Here is a 22044-nt window from a genome sequence, read left to right as displayed (position 1 = left end):
CCTAAGAACAGTTAGGGGATAGATGTGGATACAAAGGGAGTAAATGATATTCCAGTTTAAGGTGACCCTCTAAATTCTCCTTTGATACCTTCCTACTTGTGTTAATTACTGATATAATTCTTTAACTTTTTGTCTGGCTAGCAGGTGATGGTTATACCAGATAAATATGCTTAAATGAATGCTTGTGTATGGTAGACACAGACACACACACACACACACTCACTCACATAACTCCAGTGCAGTTTTCCGCTCCAACATCCTTTCCATCATAGATGATTTGTTTATCCTAGATATGATCATCTTATCTTCCCTAACAATTTTTGATTTAGGGATGAATCAATGAAGGCTTAAGCCAGTTTGGGCCATTGAAACATGATGAGAAGCTTTTTTTTTTTTTTTTTGGTGATTCCTAGGAAAGTTATTTCTAATTCTTAAGGGAGATAGGAATTTTGCTCTTTACCTCCCTCCTCGTGTACCTTTGGTGAATGAGAGGGCTTTATGCTGCTGGTAGTGTGAGAATAACTAGCCTAAGAACAGAGCTGACTTACAGAATAAGGCAGATCTGAGAGAATGGTAGAGAAATCCAGAATTGGGAGTTAACTTTTAGAAGAATTTCTGTCTAAAAGTGTTGGTGGGGTGTGTGCTGGGGAGAGGGGAGAGAAGAGAGAAGGGACGTATAATGGATTAGCAACGTTTTGTACTCACAAGAGAGTTATAGACAGGCTGGTGGGGGAAATGGTTGCTTTTGATGGAGGAGCGGATAGAAAACTCTTATGAAGAAGGTGGTATTGGAATTAGGCCTTTCAGATAAGAAGAATTTAGGTAGAGAAGATGATAGAGGAGAAGAATGGAGATTCAAAAGGGGAAAGGACATTTCAGGAAGGGGATTAATTTTCTTGGCTCTGTCTTCGAGTAAACTTAGAATCTGACCCATTCTTGCCATTACCAGTGCTACCATTTATCCCAGTCACCAGCATCTCTAATCAGCATCATCATGTTAGTTTCTTAGTTGGTCTCCAAGCTTCCATCCTTATTTTCCTCTAGTGTATTCTCAAAACCCAGTTAGAGCGATTCGCCAGACTTGTGAATCAGATGTCAGCATCTCTTTGCTAACAGCCAAACAACAAAATACCTTTAATAACTTCTCATTTCATTCACGTTAAGAGCCAAAGTCCTTAAAGGACCTCTTCCTCCTCAGTCCCTCCCTCGGCCCCCCCCCCCATTCTGACTTAATTATTTTACTCTTTATTGTGTTTTAGCTATTCTTTGAGATAAGGTATGCTTACAACCTCAGAACCTTTTCATTTGCTAGTTTCTTTGGCTGAACACTATATCTCTGTATACTTTCTTAGGCCATTATTCACAGTCATTTTCTCAAAGATGCTTACTGGGAATATTCTAATTAAAATTTCAAGTTACTAGTCTTCACAACCTCACACTCTCAATTCCCATTTTCTAATATATTTTTCTCTAAAGTACTTATTGCTGCTTGATATATATATATTTTGTTTTTTTTCTCCCACTGGAATGTAACCTGTACAACTACAGGAGTTTTTCCTTTGAGTATTACTATTTTTTTAGTGCCTAGAACAGTTTCTGGCTCACATATATTTACTTAATGAGCAAATAAATGAATAAGCAATAAATTGTCAAGCTTTATTTGGGTTATTCAGGGGACAGATTTGATACCCTAAATTCTCTCTTAAGTAAGCAGACATTTACAAATAAAGAAACCACTTCTAAGTCATCTCTGTAAGATGGCCATTTAGCTGTTGCTCAGCTTCTGACTAGAATTTTAAAACTTTTTATCACATAGGCCAGCATTTGGCAAGCATTTTCTGTAAAAGGCCAGATAATAAATATTTTAGACTTTTCAGGCCATAGTGTCACAACTGTTTAACTCAGTTGTGACTATATAACTCTACAGTTGTGGTGTGAAAACAGCCCTAGACTATAAGTAAATGAATGAGCATGGTTGTGTTCCAATAAAACTTTATTTAAGGACACTAAAATTAGAACTTTATAGAATTTTGAACATGTTTTGAACTCTCGTGACCCCCCACCCCCCACCCCCCACCCCAGCTATTTAAAATGTCTCTTTTAGTTGGAGAGAAATTAACCACTCTATGGGCTGAGTAAGGTGTTTTATTTAAATTTTTTTTCAAAAAAAATTTTATTTATAATTTCTTTTAGGCAAAGTAAACCTTGATTGACCTCACAGATTGCAAGGGCCTTGTCAGCTTACACTCCCTTATTTTTTTAAAATTTATTTTCATTTATTTTTTACACCTACAGCGCCTGGTCTTCATAGGTGGTCTCCCATCCATCCAAGTACTAACCAGGTCCAATAGCTTCCAAGATCAGACAGGACTGGGCTTGTTCAGGGTGGCATGGCCATAGACTTGGGTATGGTGTTTTAAACAGCTACATGTCTATACAGATATATTTAGTCTAATATACATTTCACTATCGTGTTTATAAAGATACATGTAGTCGTGGTCAGCCACTAAAAGACTTTGGATGATGTGAGTAGAAAAGCACATGGTACAGTTATTTCTGCTAACGGATGGGTAGTTTATAGTAATATGGAAAATAAAAAACAGGGTTAATATATGAGTAATTCGAGAATGTGTTGTACAATTTGAATGTATAGGGCCTAGTAGTTATAGTCACTAACAGATTTACATTCTTTAGTGCATGTTAATTGAGAATGTGGACAATCAATTCAGAATGCTGTGAAGGAATTATTTTCATAATTTAAAATTTTCTGTGGATAATGGAGAATTGCATTGATAAAATGTATGTAAAAGATAGTAACTTATGTCTATATTAATGTTAGATTAGATTTATAAAATTTCTGCATTTTCCTAAAAATATTTGAATTATGCCCCAAAAGAGGCAAGGGATTAACTTGCCACCCCCAACTATCAGTGGTACAGGATATGCCAGCCTAATGGATGTAGAGTTGAAGTACAAAGAGATTTAAAAATAGGCTTTTCCATGGATGTTTAATAAATTAATGTTTAATAAATTAATCTGTTGATCGATAATGTTTAAATATATGGATTTAGGTATTATCCTTTGTGATGAAAAAATTTGAGACATGTAAACATGTAAGTCAGAATCTGAATTATGTCTTTTTGTACTGAGATTAGAATGGAAAGGAGCTCTTAGAAATAAAAGTCAGATGGGGTATGTGAAATAAATGCTAGAAAAGGTTTTCAGGCAGATACAGGGATTAGTGCTACTTTTAGTTAATTTTCATGAAGCTTATCATAAGGTGAGGATAGTATATTGTATGTAAGCAATCTCTGGGTGACTTGTGATATCATCCCAAGTTGTAATAGAGACAAATTATTTTAAATAACTTTTTTTCTATTTTATTTAGAAATTTATAGATGACTCACTTTTAGTCATTTTGCAGATATATCTTAACCAGCAATGATTGTAGCTTTTTATCGTTTTTCAAAACTATAAAGTTCTTATTTTAAACCTGTAAAATTATACCTTTTCAGCCTAAAGGTATCCTCTCATTAAAAACAAGCAAACAGACAAAAAAACCAAACCAACCCTGAAATCAATTTACATGTTAGTTGAGAAATTCTTTGCTAGATTGGACAACCATATTGGAAAAGGACCGAATCTCTTTAGGGCTTTATTATAGGTAACCTAAAGAAGATAGAAGAATGTATTTTGAATTAGTTGCATTTCATGAGGTGTTGGCCCTTATTTCTAGATAGGTCTTAACTAGAGTCTAGTCTCCTCTTAAGATAGTTGAAAATTGCTGGTGGCTAATCAATAGTGTATCATTAGAGCACTGTTTTCTGATTAGTATGGTGGGTGGGCCCTAGTGTACTGTAAACATGCCTCTGCATGTCATCCCGAATCATAGATTTCATCTTTGATGGCTGTTTTGTGTTCTATTCAACTTTGAATGTGAATATTGACGCTAAAAAGTCAAAAAGTGTTTTGGAGTTTATTTGTAGTTAAATATCACTATTAAATCAGAGGCGAAGTCTTCAATCAAGTAGAGTAACTGCAGTGTCAAAATTGAGCTTTAAAAACCGAAATATGTTCTAAACCACAGAGATTTATAGCATGAGCAATAGTACTCCAAAACACCTTTTTTTGTTTGTTTGTTTTGGAGGTATATGTTTAGGGTAATAATATGCGTAACCTATTTAAAATCTATCAGAAGTACTTCGCAGCGCATGACAGTAGTGATTGTATAGGTAAATGTGATATAAACTTTTTAAGATTTCAAGTGCAGAGTGGTTTATCACAAGAAATTATTATTGGTTTGGTGTCTGCTTAGCTGAAGACATTTTCAGGTGTATGTGATAATGTCTCATAGAAATCTCACCCGGGTTGTCCTGCTAAACAAGTCACTTATGTGCAAAATGGAACTTATCCTTGTAATCAAACCTACTTTTTGGTTTCTTGTTTCAATGCAGTTTTCTGGTTTGCAAACCTGACAATCATCTTTGACTACAGCCTTCCCTGTACTTGTTAATTTAGTCATTCTCCCTAAATACATTGGCAGGTCTGATATGAGTATTGCTGCATCTTTTCCCCCAACTTTTCTCTCTACTAAATTCCCACTGCTGTTATAGTTGTTCCTCACTTATTCCTCTTCACCCAGACCACTGATCTCCCTCTCAGTCTTTCCTTGGAGACATCAGCACTGCTGCGGGACCGAGTCACAGAGTGGTTAAGTAACTTGTCCAAGGCCAACCAGGTAGTTTCTGGTAGAATTGGAGTTCGGGCAGGTTCTACAGTCCCTACAGTTAAACATTACACTGCGCCACTTTTAATTACTGCCTTTCTTATATGTAAGGATATAAATAAAAACCCTGCCTGACAGTTATTTTGTATGATTCAAGTGGCATGAGAGGCAAGGCGGGTATAGGTGTTAGTCATAACTTCAGAACTTCAAAAGGTTATGTAAGGGTGGTGATAGCATACATTTGAAGGGAGTCACACTGGCTAATAAAATATTTCAAGAATTTTGTTTTGCTGGGATTTACGCTTACTGGTAGTTGATAAAAATGAAGCTTAGTCTGTTACATATGATGTTTTTTCCCTCATCAGTTACAAGGCTTGACTTCAACAAAGGGAGAAGATTGCATCCTCAAGTCTCATTTATCCTGAAGGTTAGGGAGGCCCTGGTTGGCTTTTCTGTGAGAGATGGAAACATCACGTGATCTGAGCATGTTAAAATTGTTCTGGTATTTAATATGAACTGAAGGGAGAAATTCTCTGATGCAAAGGGGAAAGAAATTTTATTTGGAGAATCCCTTTGTCTTTTATTTATGCAGCTGATGATGAAAACATTGACATTTCACGTATATGGGTATCATTCTAATAAGCTCGAGTTGGCTAACAAAGTTTCCACCCATGTACGCTTTATTCCAGTCACCATTATCAGTTTCCTAGAGTACTCTATATTCTATCACAGCACCCATGCTTTATTGTAATTTCAGTTGCATGTTGTATCGTGTCTTCCTAGCTCGTTTGTCCATCGTTGTGTCCCTAGACTTAAGACAGTACCTGACACTGAATGGGTACTTGGCAGGCATTTGTAGTATGACTTCAGGTGTTAAGTAGGAGACTGAAGATGCATACAGTTGAGAGCTGGTTGTTGTAGGGCTTAAGAGAAAGACAGGAGACCCTTTTGGATGAGCACTGGTTGTGTATAGCCTTATCATCATCCTTAGATGAGCACAGAATGTTTTACAGACCAGTGAGAGGTGTTTTCCTGTATACTTAGATATTTGTTTACCCATGCTACTTTTTCAAATCCTAGTTGTCTTTTTTCCCCTTGACTGCGGCCCTTTTTATGAAGCCTCTCTTGATTCCCCCTTGACTCTGTTTATAGTAAGTGGCTGATTTTTCACCTTTTTTAAAGTATATTTACTACTCTTTTCTATGTATTGTTTTTATTGCTTGGTAGGTATTGTTTGTTCTACTAGATGATAAACTTCTTGTATACAGAAACCAGGTCTGCCCAAACCAGCATGCTCTGAGTCAGATGGGATGCTGGTGTCATGGGTGTGTCCTGGGACTGTGCTGGGCAAACCTGGTGTATGACCATTTTCCAGTAGTCAGCACATATTCTTTGACTTGTCGAATAAGGATGGCTACTTGAACCCATTTGCAAGCATGTGGGTTGGACATGAGAAGGCAGCAGAGTCACAGACTAAAATCACTGGTTTGGGTCTTAGTCTTATTTCTGTCATTTTACCTGTTCGGTGACTGTGGGGAATTAATTTCATCTCTCAGATCCTAATTTTACTTGTAAGTAGAGATGATTATTTATATCTTGCTGTTCTTTAGCCCTATTTTTTTCCTGAGGAGAAAATGATATTAAAAAACCTTTAAAACTGTGAAATATTATACAATGTAAAGTATTACTGTGTAATTCTAGAATGAATTGAAGACTTTCTAACTTCATAAGAAACCTAGAATCCAATGACTGAAATGTTTGTATATAAAATGATTTTTAGGATAAAGTAAGCCTTAATATAATGCCTTGTAAACAATGCTAAATCAGTAAGTAAATACTATTGTTATTGTTAGTATTATTGCATTTCCTTTTCTTTTACTCCCTTCAAACTTAAAAAAAATTTTTCCTACGTAGAGATAAATTTATCTCTGCTTGGGTCATTCTATTACATCTTATTGTCACTTTTACTTCACTGCATCCTTGTTAATAACCAAAATAACGGTGAAAGTGGCAGCTCGGCAGGATAAACTCGTGCTGAGTAGTGTGAGGAATTACTCAGTTGCTCAAGGCAATTAATCGGAAATCATGATCTCTGCTTTTTTAGCATTCCATTCAGTATTTGAAATAAGCTTTATAATGTAGGTTATGCTAGAGCACAGCAATTAAATGTGCTAACAAAAAAGAACATCTCAACTGTAGGTAGAGCATGCTTTATTCAAACCATATGACTCTTATTTCCATCCAGCAGCGGTATCGAAAATTTGATGTTTTCCAGAGAGCAGTAAATTAAGGAGTGTGGAAGGACTTCTACTTATAGTAAATTTTAAAAGAAATTCATAAATATTTTCAAAAGAAACAAATATATAATTTGGATAATATCCTAGACCAATTTAAAAAGTTTTAAAATTAAACTTAGTATCTAATATTTGGACTAAACGAAAGATCTCTAGCCTTTCACCAGCCTTTACCAACTTGCTGTTCTCATTCACCACCAGCAATAAATATTAATGAACTGTGAGGAATGAACAGGAAGGTGAGTCATGAGGCATTTACATTAATATCCCCTCATGCTAATTGAAGTATTATTAAATCTTAAATTTTTTTACTTACGCTGTAAAATTGCTCATCTAATTTCATAGTTGTTGTAAGGTATATTCCAAAACTGGACTAGAAAAATATTAGCTTGCAATCTAAAAGTACCAATTAATTTTAGTATTCATGAAACAATAAAAATAATTGGATCAGGGAAAAATGAAAGCAACTCCTTTTTAATATCCACAATTGTAGGGATATAAAATAAAAGTATTTTGTGTAAAGTACAAAAGAAGGCAATTACAACTTCATCAATAAATAATTTTTGTGACTAGTTTATATAAGGAGACTTTTAGCAACACATACCAAATTTAAGTGTGAAGCTTCTTACCTAATCCTCTTAAAAGATACATCTAAAAGAAAAACTTTAAAGTTTGTACCTGCATATTTAATCAAAGCATTATTATAATATAAAGGAAAAATAAGCTTCTTGAAAATGCCAGGTAGCTAAATGATAAATGTAACAAGTTCATCTAAGGAATTTTAGTGTCATTGAATTGATTATCTTGCTAAAGTATTTTTTTTTTAAATGTTGTAATATTAAGACTAGAATTTCCTTAGAGAGGCTAAAAGTCATCCTGAAGCCTGACTTTTTAGTTAACTCAAATTTTTAAAATGTTATTACTAAAGAAGTTAATCAAAATCATTTTTTCTGAATATCTCCTATATTGCTTTTCTTTGATTCTTTCCAGACAACATAAGATTTTACATGATAAGAGAAATCAGTGGAACTAATCATAGAAACCTCTTTTTTCTTATATAACACCTCCAGGCACTGGAAAGACAGAAAAGTTCATTTGTGTTCTTAAACATTAGGAGCTTAGAATGAGCCTTTTGGCTGGAAATGTTCCTGCATCTACATTTCCCAAAGAAAAAAAAAACAGTTAACAACTCGGTTTGTGTTAACTCTTCTCTTTAGTATCCTAATCTGCACAAAAACTGTAGAATGTTGAAGCTTAGCCTAGTCCATCTTCTTTGCAATCAATTTTAAATTGAACTAGATCTGGAAATAGGTATTAATGTTGATAACAGGAAAATAGAGAAATCAGACATGCACAAGGGAAATGGCAAACACTAACAAACCTTAATCTTAGTCTTCTAAAACAGAACATTTCTAAAATTAATATAGAATATAGTAACTAGAGTTAAAAAAAGTTTTCTCCTCATAAGTTTGAAAAGCTTACCCAAAAAGGCAAGGATATTCAGAAATTTATAGTTTAAATATTTTTATTATGTGTACCTCAAACCTCTTCTTTATCCTGAATATCTCAGAAACCCAAAACACTTAATAAATTTAACAATTTTCTGACTTGATAATACCTGAAAAATGGAAATTGAAGTTATCTCACTGTCAAATACTAGAAATAGAAAGCGTTCTGTCGCTGTAATGTTCACTACCTACTCGTGAAATAAGGTTTTATATTTTAACTATATTTCTTAACTAGAAAACCTGACTTCTGCCAATTGTTACAGCAAGGAAAGTTACCACTACTCTATTTCTCTAGCTAAATGTTGTACATGGCTGTCATCTGGAAATGATAACGTTACTTGAGTGTATTATGCCAAGTAGACACTGAATATAAAATATACATTAGACTGAATGAAATCCAGATACTGGTAATATTGAAAGAGAGATAGATTCCTTTGGTTAAACTGAGTCACAACATACCATAAGTTAAACATAGTTTGTAAGTGTGTCATTAGATTTCAGTGGATTTTGCAATTAGCATCTCAAACAAATTAAAAAACTGTGTTGGTTTATAAGTTTGTTTATAATTTTAAAACAACCTTTGTACCCCCTCTACTAGTCATCCCCCATAACAGTCAGATTTCTTAGTGTTCTTATCCTAATGAGTCACATAAATTGGTTTCTTAATTTACAGTTAAGGACTCTGAGTTGACTAGCACTTAAAGACATGACTCCTATATATGTGGGGGGTTGGAGGCTGATCATACCTTCTTCTGTTGTTCTGCACTTTTATTGATGCCTCATAGTCGGTGTTGGGGAAAATGAATTAGGATTCAAACTCCAGTCTTCTGTAATCATTGCCCTGTCACACTGCACAGCTTGGGGCCTCCAGTAGCATGCTGAATAGTAGTGATGGAAGTACTCACCCATACTTCACTCAATCTGGTGGTAAAGACCCATTACACAAACTACACTAGGAATGTTTCTCTCAGATGCATGCTCAAGTAAATATTCTCCTTATCTTTTATTTTTAATGATTATTTTGAGAAGTACACTGAGTGCAAGTTAAAACTAACCACCAAAATAGGTTTCAACAAGTATTTCAGAAAGCTGGAAGGCAGAGCCTTCCCTCTTTTACATTGTAAGTCTTTGGAGCCCAAGTGCCAGCTTGCCTAGAATTCCTTCTTGGTACTAAACTGAGTTGTTTGTTTTTTAACAACTACAAAAAATTGGATGAGTAATATTGCAAAGAAGTACCAGAAGTGGCGTCATTGGAAACAAAACTATTTACATTAAATAAGAAATCTGTTTGCAGATTGGGTTTGCCACATTTACAGCAGTGTAATACATTGTGACCAAAAGCATAACAAAATACAGCTTCTGTCTCAATACTTTGTGAGTGTGGTTTGTCACAGGTGAGGTAAGTTGAGGCAGTGAGAGGGAGAGGAGTTAAGTGGGAGGAAGATCAGTTTTTTTATATTGATTTCTGGTTTCATCATGGATCAGACAGCAATCCAGTGTTTTATACAGCCCTCTTCCACTGCTGGTACAGGTGGCCTGATGGACTGGTTTCTGTTGCTCAGAGGATGCAGTCCCAGCTCTGCTGTGATTTCAGCAGAGCTTATGGCATTGGGAAGATCCTTTTTCTTTGCAAATATTAGTAGACAGGAATTCCTGATCACTGTTCTGTTACCATCCTCATGAGCTCTTCTTGGGCCTCATACAAAGAGCAAAATTTGAGTGTTTTGAAAGTAGTGATACTGCAGAGGCCGGATCTTGCCCTTCCCTGGCTGTCCATGTTCAAGCTAGTGAAGGTGATGTTTTTGTATTTTACAGTTTCCATTTTAACCTATAGTGGTCAGTAGTTACCATTTCACCATGCTTCACTTTGTAGAAAATAACGGTCTACCGAAGCATCCCAAACAAACACGAGAATGCACTTCTTTCTTTCTTTTTTTTTAAAGCCAAAAAAGCCCTTGAAGAGGTTAGCAAACTGGTCTGAGAAACATCTCACTGGCTGTAGGTGCCGTTGCAGCCGCTACTGGTTGAGGCTGTGTTGGTTTCATTCCTGTGATATGGTGGCGTTGAAATCGTTTTCAAAATTCTTATTGTAAGATTAAAGGCAAGTACAGAAAAACTATACAAAACAGATGAGTGGTTTATTTAACATGAATAATCTTGTAATCATTATGTAAGCCCAGACTTTAGACATTTGCCCTAAGTCCTAAACCTGTTCATGTGACCCATCTCAAACCTAAACTCTGATCTCTCCCTCTACATGTTGTTTTGACTTTTATGGTAATCATTTTCTTGCATTTTAAAATAATTTTATTATTCAAATGTGTATCCCTAGACACTAGGATTCGTCTTGCCCATTTATTTTCAACTTTGATATGTCTTCTAATTTTCTCTTAATCTATAGGTTCTCCTTGAATACCTTCCTTTTCCTCATAGTTTATCTGTTGAAGAACTTTGGGCCTTTGACCTACAGAGGTTCTCTCAGTCTTTACTAGCTGGATAATCATGGTGCAGTTCAATGTTTTTCCTCCATTCTGGGCATTTTCTATAAATTGGCATCTGGATTCAGAGATGGGACCAGGCTCAGGTTTTGATCCCTTTGGCCAAGACTGTATGTAGGAGGCACATGTCTTATTAGCACTTTGTAAGATCTAAGCAGCCTTTGATGCTTACCACCTATATCTAGTACTTCACAGGATTGTAAAAAGTGCTATTTTAATTCTGAAATCTTTTTTATTTATTAATTGGAATATATTTATAAAGAAGCCCTTCCGTGAATTTATTGTTTGGTTACTTAGTGGTATAATTCATATGGAAAAAGCAAGATAAATGCATAGTTGTTTACCTTTATTAACTAGCTTTTGAGGTAATAAACTGGTTCCTTATTCTCAAAGTTAACCAATTCTTTTTAAAAGTATTATCATTTATAAAGCCTTAGATTTAAAACTATTTAAACCTATTTTGTAGGTTTAAATCTGTTGAGATTGTTAGTGAAGCTCACGTTGTCCCTCTTTGGCCAATGGAGCCTAAGTTGGCTAATGGTCTTTTTGACTTGACCCTCATAATCTTTTATAGCTTCCTTGCTCTCTGGTCTGACAAGATATTCTAGGCTCATGTTTTATACTTCCTGCTTTCGAGTCTTTAATCAGCCATTTTTTCAAGATACATTGGTTTCTTTTAATTGTATTTAAAGACCACAGTCAGGGTGCCAGGCATGGCCATTGCTACTGATGGTCATTGTTTCTTGGCCTTTTTAATTTATGGGGCTAGGAAATAAAATATGTGTATTAACAGTTTTTAACATGTTTTATGTTATATGTTTATCACATGTAATGTGTGTTATATTAATTATGTTATATTAATAGAATATATACTATGTTAATATAGTAAATATTTGTGTATTTAGATATAATGCTAATCCCAACCCCAGATAAGATATATAATACAAATTTAACATATAACATAGATTTATATAATAAACTACTGTGTTAATAAAAATACATAACATTTTTCTAATATGTAGTATGCATACATGTGATTTAAAAGTATTATTAAATATTTTATGTGAGATAAAAATACCTCCTGTGTTCATAGTGATACTTTCACTTAAAAGTCAGGATCACAGAACTTTTACTTAACCTCATCTTTGTTACCTCTGCATCTTCATTTTTCAATATTTAGAATTCTGACTCTCAAGAATAGAAAACAATGCTAAAATTAGAATACCTCATAACTGCTTGTCTTAAGAGCACACACACTAATTTCACAATAACAATATTAATACCAGTATGATTACTGAAAACATAAAGTTTTACATGTTATTTCCCTATTCTTTCCTCACTTTTAAAAACAGTTGTACTATATATCTATATTGTCAGGAAAGATAGCTATTATATACTACACCCTTTCCTTAGCTTTTATTTAGTTCTACAAGTAACTACAGATCCTTTACGTTGATCCTCTTTAGTCATTTTGGTTTCCCGAAGCTCATTCTCTAGTATAGGAGCGGACAGACTTTTCCTGTAAAGGGCTGGATAGCAAACATTTTCGGCTTTGTAGGCCATAAAGTCTCTCAGAAGTGCTCAATCTTATCTTGGTAGTGAGAAAGCAGCCATATAACATGTGAACTAATGAGCATGGGTGTCTTTCAATAAAATTGACTTTGTTTTATATAATTTTCACATCATGATATACAATTCTTACCATTTTTTCTTAAACAATTAAAACTGTAAAATCCATTCTTAATTGCGGACTGTACAGAAACATGTAGCAGGCTGGATTTGGCCCACAGACTGGTTTGCAAACCCATTCTATTTGATTTTTCAGAAAGAGTTCATGAGTTCTTGCTTGTCGTTACATTTTCGCTGCCTTTTATACTTGAAAGTCAGTTTTGTTTGATTTAAAATCTTGGCTCCTACTTCTTTTCTTGAATGTCTTATGCAGCGGAGTACATTAGTTCATCTTCTTTTGGCATGAATTATTGCTCTCAATTTAAATTTCCCTTTTGTATAAGTCACATTTCTTTTTTTCAACCCTTTTCTTAAGTAATATTGCTAGGATATATCATAGCATTGGTCATTCTGGTTTGAATTTCTCAGGTATCCTGTAGTATGCTCTTTGATATGTATTTTTAATTTTAAGGAATTTTTTTTGGTAGTGGGAATATATTTTAATACAATAGCTGCCAGCAATATACCGGTTCTATACAGACAAAAGAAGATATAAGCACAGTATAATAAGCTTTCATTTGCTTTTTCAAGTAATTTTCAATAAAATATTTTAATTCTGTTCAGCATTGCGACTTGGGGACATTTTTTTCCATGATAAAAATATAATTTTGATAGACCAACCTTGATAATTTATAAAGAAGGGAATAAAAAAAAGCCCCATATAGTAAGTATATCAATAATGAATACTTCCCTCTCTTTGAATCAAATACTATTATAGCGAGTATAAGAAATTGAAATGTGTATCAAAATGTTTATGAAAAAAATACATTTATATTTCTTATCATTTTTACCTTGCAGATATTTTCTAAATGGTTATTTTAAATGCACAAAAATAACTACATGTAACTCTGGAGAGATTTAAAACTCAACTGAAGTAAAAATGCCTGAATTCTAGAGTTGATCAACTTAGGGTAAGAGTAAATGTCAGAAATCCTTTAATTGTATGCAGACTGCTCAAGGGTTTGAAGATAAGTTGTATAAGCCAAAGTTATCAAGAAATAAAATCTTTTATGAATTTTATCTAAGTCCACAATCCTAGAAAAAAAGATAGCAGAACTGTATAGAAAAATCTGCACTTACATTTTTCTGAAGGAAGTCATATCAACTGCAATAGTAGCTTTCCCAACTGTTGAACCCTAAAGTTTCTCAGGATTCCTTGGAAATAGAGCTTCAGTGCAGACTCTGATCTCCTTGTTGGTTTATATGAAGGGGAAATGATCAGTAGTTGCAGAATTATGGGATGATTTCCATTTTGTCAGCCCGTATACTCCATGAATGCCATGAAAACTTTTATGTTCCGAATCTCTTAAGACTTTAAGCTATGGTCTTTCCACAAATATGAGATGGGGTAAAAAGCATGTTCTAGCATCATGCTTTTTCCATGCTTTTATCCATTTGCCAGCCTCAGTTACATTCGACTAACTTCTCTGATAAATAAATTCTATCTTTCTATAGAGAAAAATAACTGCCTTCATCAAAATCATAACAGATAGATCTGTCTTCCTTGCATGTTGAGACAGCCAAGTATAATCATGGGATAAATTAAAAAAAGAATAAAATCCAGGGTAAAAATACCTCACAACTGAGTTTCAGAATGTAGTTTTTATCACTCTTTCATAAAGAATGATGCTTTTTCCTCATTAGCCTTCTACTTTCTGCCACTTAGCCCACCATTCACTTGAAAGAACAGACACCCCTTCTCTTGAGTCTTTTTCATACTTTAAGTTATGAGGCGAGGTTTAATATGACCTGAAGCCAAGTTACCACTATTTCAAAAATAGGTGAAAAGTGATGATGGTTGTTTGTGTACTGGTGCAGATGTGACATTTCACCCACTGGTGCTACTGCTATTGAATTTCTCAGATAACCTAATAGCGCTGCCTCCTGGAACAAGGTAAATCAACATCCAGTATTTAATTACGAAAAGGCGGATGTCCAAACTTGATCAGCAGTTCTAAGAAAGATAAAGCAAAACAAAACAATGTCCTTGGAACTTTTCTTAATTTTCTGTACTAAGCTAATTATGGATAGGGGAAAAAATGCAGTATGCTTATTAAAATCAGGCTGCTTCCTTAGAGCCAGTACTTACTAAATGTTAGCATATCAAAATGGGAGAAACACTGACATTTTAAAACAATATACTGGAAATTCCTAAAAACAGCCTGTGACAAATAGTGCTTCTTAAGCAGGTATAAGATGACCCAAAATGTATTAGAGTCACAACCTTGTCTTTAAATAAAATAAGTAAATACATAGCAAAATTTCATTTTCACCAAGTTCATTCTTCTTCATTAGAGCACAGGTAATTCCTGGCTTAGGACTTCAATTTAGACAACAAACTTGCACAATGCTATTCCTCAACGTAGCTGTAGAAAAATTTAATTGAAGGAAGCACGGTGATTGAGATTAGGCAAAACTGTAGTAAACATGTACCTTCCCATAACAACTATAATTTAGTCCACAGGAGTGACACATCCTCTACCCAAAGTCTAATAGTAAATGTGGATGGAATGGGAAAGCTGGTAATCTAAGTGTTTTATCTTGCTATATATATATATATATATATATATACACACACACACACATATATATATATATTTATATATATATATATATATATATATATATATACACACACACACACACATATATATATATATAGCCATCCTCTATATATATATATATATATATATATATATATATATATATATATAGAGGATGCAGTAGCCATCCTCTATATATATATATATATATATAGAGGATGGCTACTGCATTCTTTAGATTACCCATATTAAGCATTCTTTAGAAACAAAATTCTACTTGATGTTTTGACAAACCCATCCTATATTCCTTAGGTAATTTCTATAAGTATTAATATTTATATTACTAATCATTGAACTGCTCTAGCTAAATCAGCTATGGTTACCTAAAAAAGAGCTTTTTAAAATAAAGAAAATAATGTTCCAAATGAATGGCATTGGGCAAAATACATATAACAAACACCACATTTAGACAGAGTATCAGGTGCCCGTTAGTTTTTTATATGGATAAAAGGCTCAAGAAAGATCTTGAGAATATCATTCCTCCTAAATTTCTAGCTTCTACATAGTGTCAGATATTATTATTGGTATGAAGGACATACTTTTAGGAAAAGTAAAAATCCATGTGCAAAGTAAAGTAGCAGAATCTGTAGTGACTTTCTGTGGAAGGCTCTCTCCTCTGGTGGAGAGACTAACTTGAAAGGATATTTGGATGCAGTAGCAATTCTTTCATATACTCTTTCATATACTCTTACTAAATATTATAGAATTCCAAAAATACATAAATATTTGTTGCACCAGTTTGGGGCTGACCCATGAGGTCGTGGTTACTATTTCAGCAGTGAAACATTGTACCTCAAAAGTTTTGCCATCTAAAGAAGAGCAAAGGCTAGAAATTGTTCATATTTCCTTCATAGACCTATCATCTGAATTTTTGACCCATTGTCAATGGGGGAGAGAATATGTTTTGCATCTTCTTTTTAGTCAAGAACGTTTACTCTCAAAACAAGACTAGAATTACAGGTTTCCCTCACTAACCCCCTCCCGCTCCCACAAACCACCACCACCTTTGGAAATTTTTGTCCTTTACATTGCTTGCAAAATGCCAGGACAGTTTAAAATTATTAAACAACCAATGTAAAAAAGTCTTGCCATCTATACATTGTGAATGCATGCCTTGGTGAGGGCTTTAGAGAGATGGCAAACTACCTCTAAAGCGAAGTTTGTGATGAAGTGTCTCCAAATCACAAGAGAGGAGGATATCGGTTATGGGAGGCAGGTAGAATAAAATTAGAAGTAATACTGCTTAGGAGTGTATGTTTAAAGATAGCTACTATACCTCACCTATCCTTTATTCTAATCTTGAATAACTGCCATGTTCATGCAAAATAAAATTTCTACTTTATAGGAGGAAGAGCAGTCTGTTAGGAAAAGCATATTCTTAGACATCTTTCTCGTAAGTGCTATTTTACTTGGTAAGTCTTGGCTACATCACTATATGCTATTTCAACCTCCTTGTCACTGGGACAGGTATTTGTGAACTCCTCCCTACTATATGCATTAGTTAAGTATCTACAGATGCCAGTCATGCCTTTGGAATATCAAAGCTGTGATATTTTTTGGCCACCACCTTGACAATGTGCAGTTTGGACAGCAGGTTGCAATTAGCCGTGTCATTTCATTACCATCTGGAAATTTACATGTGGAAAACTAATAGTATTTCCCATAATATTCTCATCAGTTTCATCAGGGAGGGGAGAATTCAGATATTTATACAGTTTATATAGTGTTTGCAAGAGTTCCCTCTCCGATGTTTCATTAGCCTGTGGTCTTGAATTCTTAATATATGCAGTAAATTTGGCAAAAATGTCCATTCCATCATTATTCAATTCTGGGTATTTTGATGAAAGTTTTAAGTATTTGGGAGGGCATAAGGCTTCTTCAAGAAATTCTTCAGTCTTATTTACATCTGTTTTGACTTCATTGTTGTAAGTTATAAACGGTGAGTGGGTCCCAGTAGTCAAGTTCTGCAGGTCTACAGGCTTTCTTTTCAGGTCCATGGTTGCAACACTAAATACAACTTCTTCGAACTAAAGAATTATGAAGAGTGCCTGGGAAAAGGGGCAGTTTCCTAGGCTTTTACCATCACTGCCAGCCTTGACGAAGAGCTGTTTTCCTCCTTCAACCACTTGGGCTGCATGGACAATGCCATGGCTGGCTCGGCTGGGCTCCGTGGACAGGGGTTATGGTGCCTGCTTCTGCTCTGGGGATGCTCTGGTGTGGGTCCCCACAGCACTGTGCCTCCCCGGACAGTCCTGGATTGGAGCTCGGAGCTCGCATTGGCTTCTCAGCGCCACCTCCTCAGCACAGCCCCATGCCTTGCATCTGACCAGGAAGTTTTCTTGAATTGTGGGTTTTACTATTTTTCTTCAGTTTTCTTAAAGATTCCTCTTATATATATGTTGGATGGTCTTTGCCTTGCATCTTTTAAAAATTTCATTTTTTTTGATATTTAAAATTTTTTAAAGTTTTTTCTTGTTTCTATTTCTTGCGAGGCTTTATCTGTTTTCTCTATTCACTCTTATTTTAGTATCTCTAGTTTCATCTTTATTTTTGAAATGATTTCTTTTCCATTTCTAATTCTATCCTGAAGTATGTCATCTCATTTCTAAGCATTTCTAATTCTGATTTGTGTTATTTCTTGTTTTCTATCATTTAAAAATGTCTTTCAGCTTGTTTTGAAACAGGTAACAGTTTTGATCTGTTGTATTAGCTTGTCTTCTCTTGTCCTTTTTTCCACCCTCCATGGATGTTATTCTAGTAATTTTCTTCTCAAAAACATTGTATGGGATTTTACCTTGATACTTCAGTTTTATGTATGAAATTAGTTTTCTACTGTACTGCTTTTAAAAGGTATATATATTTTAAAATCAGTGGTACATGTCCAAGAAGTTAAAATACCTGAATAGAGAAAGCAATAAAAGATTTATTCTGAGGTCTTGAAAAGATGAATTAACCTTGTAATCTATTATTCTTTTTGAAACTCATATTGTTATGACCATATTCAATGGGTAGCTCTATCTGTCTGCAACTATGTGCTTTTTTTTTTTTTTTTAAGGAGAGGCAACCCTTGGTTGAACTCACAGATTGCAAGGACCTTGTCAGCTTACACTCCCTTATTTTTTTTAATTTTTTAAATTTTTTACACCTACATCACCTGTTCTTCCTAGGTGGGCTCCCATCCAAGTATTAAGCAGGCCTGACCCTGCTTAGCTTCTGAGGTCAGACAGGATCGGGCTTGTTCAGGGTGGCATCGCCATAGACTGCAACTATTTGCTTTTGAGATGACTATTTTTAAAGCTTCCTCACTGACTCAGTTTTTTTTATTTCACGTGCTGTACCAATCCTGGAACTGGCCTTTTCTACCAGAAACTATTTTTTCTTTTAGCAGGGCATATATTAAAGTCCAGAATCTGGGTCCAGAATCTGGGTCCTTTGGGCAGGTTTTCCATGATTGTATCTCCTGTCTGACCCTGGTTTATAGTTATCCAAGCAGTGATTCTTGGTGAGCCTAAAGTGTATACTTAAAAAAAAAAAAAAATGAATTCATAGTATTGCAATTTACTACCTGTTTTGGTATTTCTAAGAATAAATTATGTAGCATACATTTTAATTTTTACAGATGACAATTATTTCTGTCCTTCATATGTAATATAAAGTCTATCGTAAATTAAATCTCATTATTTCTCTAACAAACTGCTTAAACCCAACCCCTTTTGCAATTCTTCTCTCAGAATTTGACCAAGCCATAAAATCACAGAATTTAGAAAATGAAAGGAATCTTAGAGTAGTGGTTTCAGCTTTTCATAATTTATTTCCTATGTATCATTATTAAATTGTTTTTCAGTGAAAATATGCCCATGTTTGTCATGACCCTAAGGCATTTACCTTCATTCAAGTATTATATTTGTCATTCATGGTAAATTTATAAAGACTTTTAAAGAGCATATTTTTAGAAGTAAATTTTATTGGTATGGCATGTCAAAGAGACTGGCGCTTAAGGGAAATGGATATTTAAATGGATGACAAAAGATTCAGGGTTAATGGAAGAATAGCAAAATATCACTAGTGGATAAATTCTGTCCTAAATTTTTAAGTCACGCAAATGAATTTGGTCAGAAACTCAGGACTTTTTGAAACTTGCTCCATCACTTTGCAATTACCCTGACTTCATCCTTGCCTCCTTGGTCAAAGAATTATGAGAGTCAGCAGCTTGGATGTTGCTTTCTTATTTTGCTTTAATTATATTTAAAGGCTGACCCAGGGAGTACTACCAAAACATGGATATAAAGGAAGTTAGTTCATTGAAGCATATATTCAAGTAATTACCTGGCATACTACTGGCTATTTTTTTTCTTGTGTGTGTTGAATAGGAAAAAGAATAGTTACTAAATACTTAATGTGAGCTTTTTTTTTTTTTTCCCTGATAACTTTGCATTTTCGAGTAATTTTCTTCCAATTAGAATGTATGAGAAAAATCTGGTCAATTAGTTGTTTCTGGTCATTGGGCTCTTGTTAATCAGAAGTTTTACTGTATAATCATAATGTTCTTTGGATGTTCTCATTTGTTATTTCTTCAACTCTTTGTCAGTTATAGGTATTCTGATTACTTGATTACATCTGCCTGGCATAGTGGTTTTTAAAACAGCGTTTATAATAAAAAATTCCTGCAACTTAGCAAGTAAAATAAGAATAAGGAAAGACAATCAATAGTTGAAACATGATCATTTTCTCTTGATTTAACTTAGTGTTTAGTGAGTTGTAGTTTTGGGATAAAAAACATGAATATGATTATTGCCATTTTCCAAAATGACTGGCTTATCCAGCTGGAGACATAGAGTGTGGGGAGGTGCAGGACTGCCACCACTCTCTCTCACAGAGCAGCTCCACTTTTCATATGTTTTACATTTTGGATGTTTTAATAAGATTAAAAAAAAATAGATTCTGCTATTAAAACTACATACAAACATTTGATGGGGAGGTACTTTATGAGCATCTGTTATGGCCGAAGAGATTTCTTATCTAGCGTTCTACCATTTGTAGCACTGGTAATTGTAGGTATTTGGGTTCTTTTAATGTATTTTGGGGTCTTATTGACCTAGCTGTCTTATTATTCTAGTGGTCTCTTTTTATCAGACTTCTGGATAAGGGACAAGAACTAACAGTTGTAGCACTCAGCTTGGTGTTTTACATTATTATTTTATTCAGTCTTTCAATCAAACTTGCAAGGTGGTTATTATCCCCATTGTCACACAAAGAAAAGGATGTTTTATACTCAGAATTTTAAAATGTCCCATTCTTCCATCTTGCTTTTGGATAGGAGGGAAAGAATACATCCTCAATTTAAAGGCACTGGCTTTTCTATACATTTTTTTTTTCTGAATGCTTTCATCTACAACTTTTAATTCTCTCCTATATTTGATGGCTTTAAGAAACCATATCTCAGCCTGAACTTATAATTTCTAGATTGCTCTATCTGCCTCCTGAACACGAGCACTTGGACTGTCTCACAGGCCTCTCAACTCAGCATGTGCTAAGATGCGATCATCCTCTTATCTCCCAAATATTTATCTCCTCATATATTCTTTGTTGATTCTCTGTTCTAGTTCCATCTCCTCCTCTGGGTGAGCTTAGTCCTCTTCGGCCATAATGGCAGCCAGAGTAATCCAACACACTGCAGAAAGTTCTCTGGGTGACATTCTCATCAGGAGAATGAAGCTCCTTTCCCAAGCCAAGAGTCCTTCAGGCAGCAATGCCAAGAGGTAGAAAATGAGACGTAAAATACACAAGTTATTCTTTATACCGACCTAAAGTTATAGGAGAATTAACATTTAGGTACCTTACTCTGATGATGTACAGCATACAATCTGGATTTTCCTTCTTCATCTTTAACCTCAGTTCTTCACCCAGTGATCTACCTCATCTTTAACCTCAACAAACTCCTCCTTTACTTCTCTAGATCAGTCTATATGGTGGCACAAACTACGTTGTATGTTGTTTTGCAACTAGTTAATATTTTCTTCATTAGCATTTTTTTTTTTTAATAACAGGTAGAGGTGGATCCATTGCTGAGGAATTAAATGTTCTTTATACAGAGCAGTTGTTATTGAAATCATAACTTTACCTGGTAAATTTCTACTGTATTCTTGACTCATTTGTTATAGTTATAAGGATATAAACATTCTGTATTTGTTTGTCTGTTTCTCTGAGGTATCAGTGATCTTTCATATTTTCTTGAATTAGTTGATATCCTGTGGTTTTCATCCATGTTATCCCCTACATTTAGTTCAAAGCCAGGCACAGAGTTGGTAGTCAATAAAAATGGATATTTGTGTAGAGCTAGGCACTGTGCTGTAGAGTATCGAGAATACAAAGATTTATAAGATATTTTAAAAGTGAACTTACTGTTTAGATTGGGTGGCAAGATGCAGTATATAAATATAACACCATAGAATACTGCTTTTCCAAAGAATACTGTTATATCAAGCAGGAGCTCTTTACTTTTATTTTCTTTTGACCCAATTTTGTTTCGCATATCTTTGTACACATATACTATAAGCACTACAGTATTCTATATTTTAATGTATTGGCTCAAATGCCTACTTACAAGTTATTTTTAGTGCATAAATAATTAGTAAATGTGCGGGCTTTTCTTTTTATAAAATTGTGACTCTATATTAAGTACCATAA

The 22044-nt window shown here is 34.4% G+C and overlaps 1 protein-coding gene and 2 pseudogenes across 3 annotated transcripts in view; 1 reads left to right on the top strand and 2 right to left on the bottom strand.

The window, feature by feature from the left end:
- The window catches only part of PCCA (propionyl-CoA carboxylase subunit alpha), a 321747-nt gene that overhangs the window by 69118 nt on the left and 230585 nt on the right, over positions 1-22044 (top strand). The gene's annotated exons all lie outside the window — the stretch shown is intronic.
- On the bottom strand, positions 9957-12589 carry LOC118609409 (annotated as a pseudogene).
- On the bottom strand, positions 16758-21240 carry LOC107499179 (annotated as a pseudogene).

The sequence above is a fragment of the Rousettus aegyptiacus genome, unplaced genomic scaffold (genome assembly GCF_014176215.1).
Source record: "Rousettus aegyptiacus isolate mRouAeg1 unplaced genomic scaffold, mRouAeg1.p scaffold_m13_p_11, whole genome shotgun sequence".
NCBI classification, from domain to species: domain Eukaryota; kingdom Metazoa; phylum Chordata; class Mammalia; order Chiroptera; family Pteropodidae; genus Rousettus; species Rousettus aegyptiacus.
This window is presented reverse-complemented; position numbering and strand designations above follow the sequence as displayed.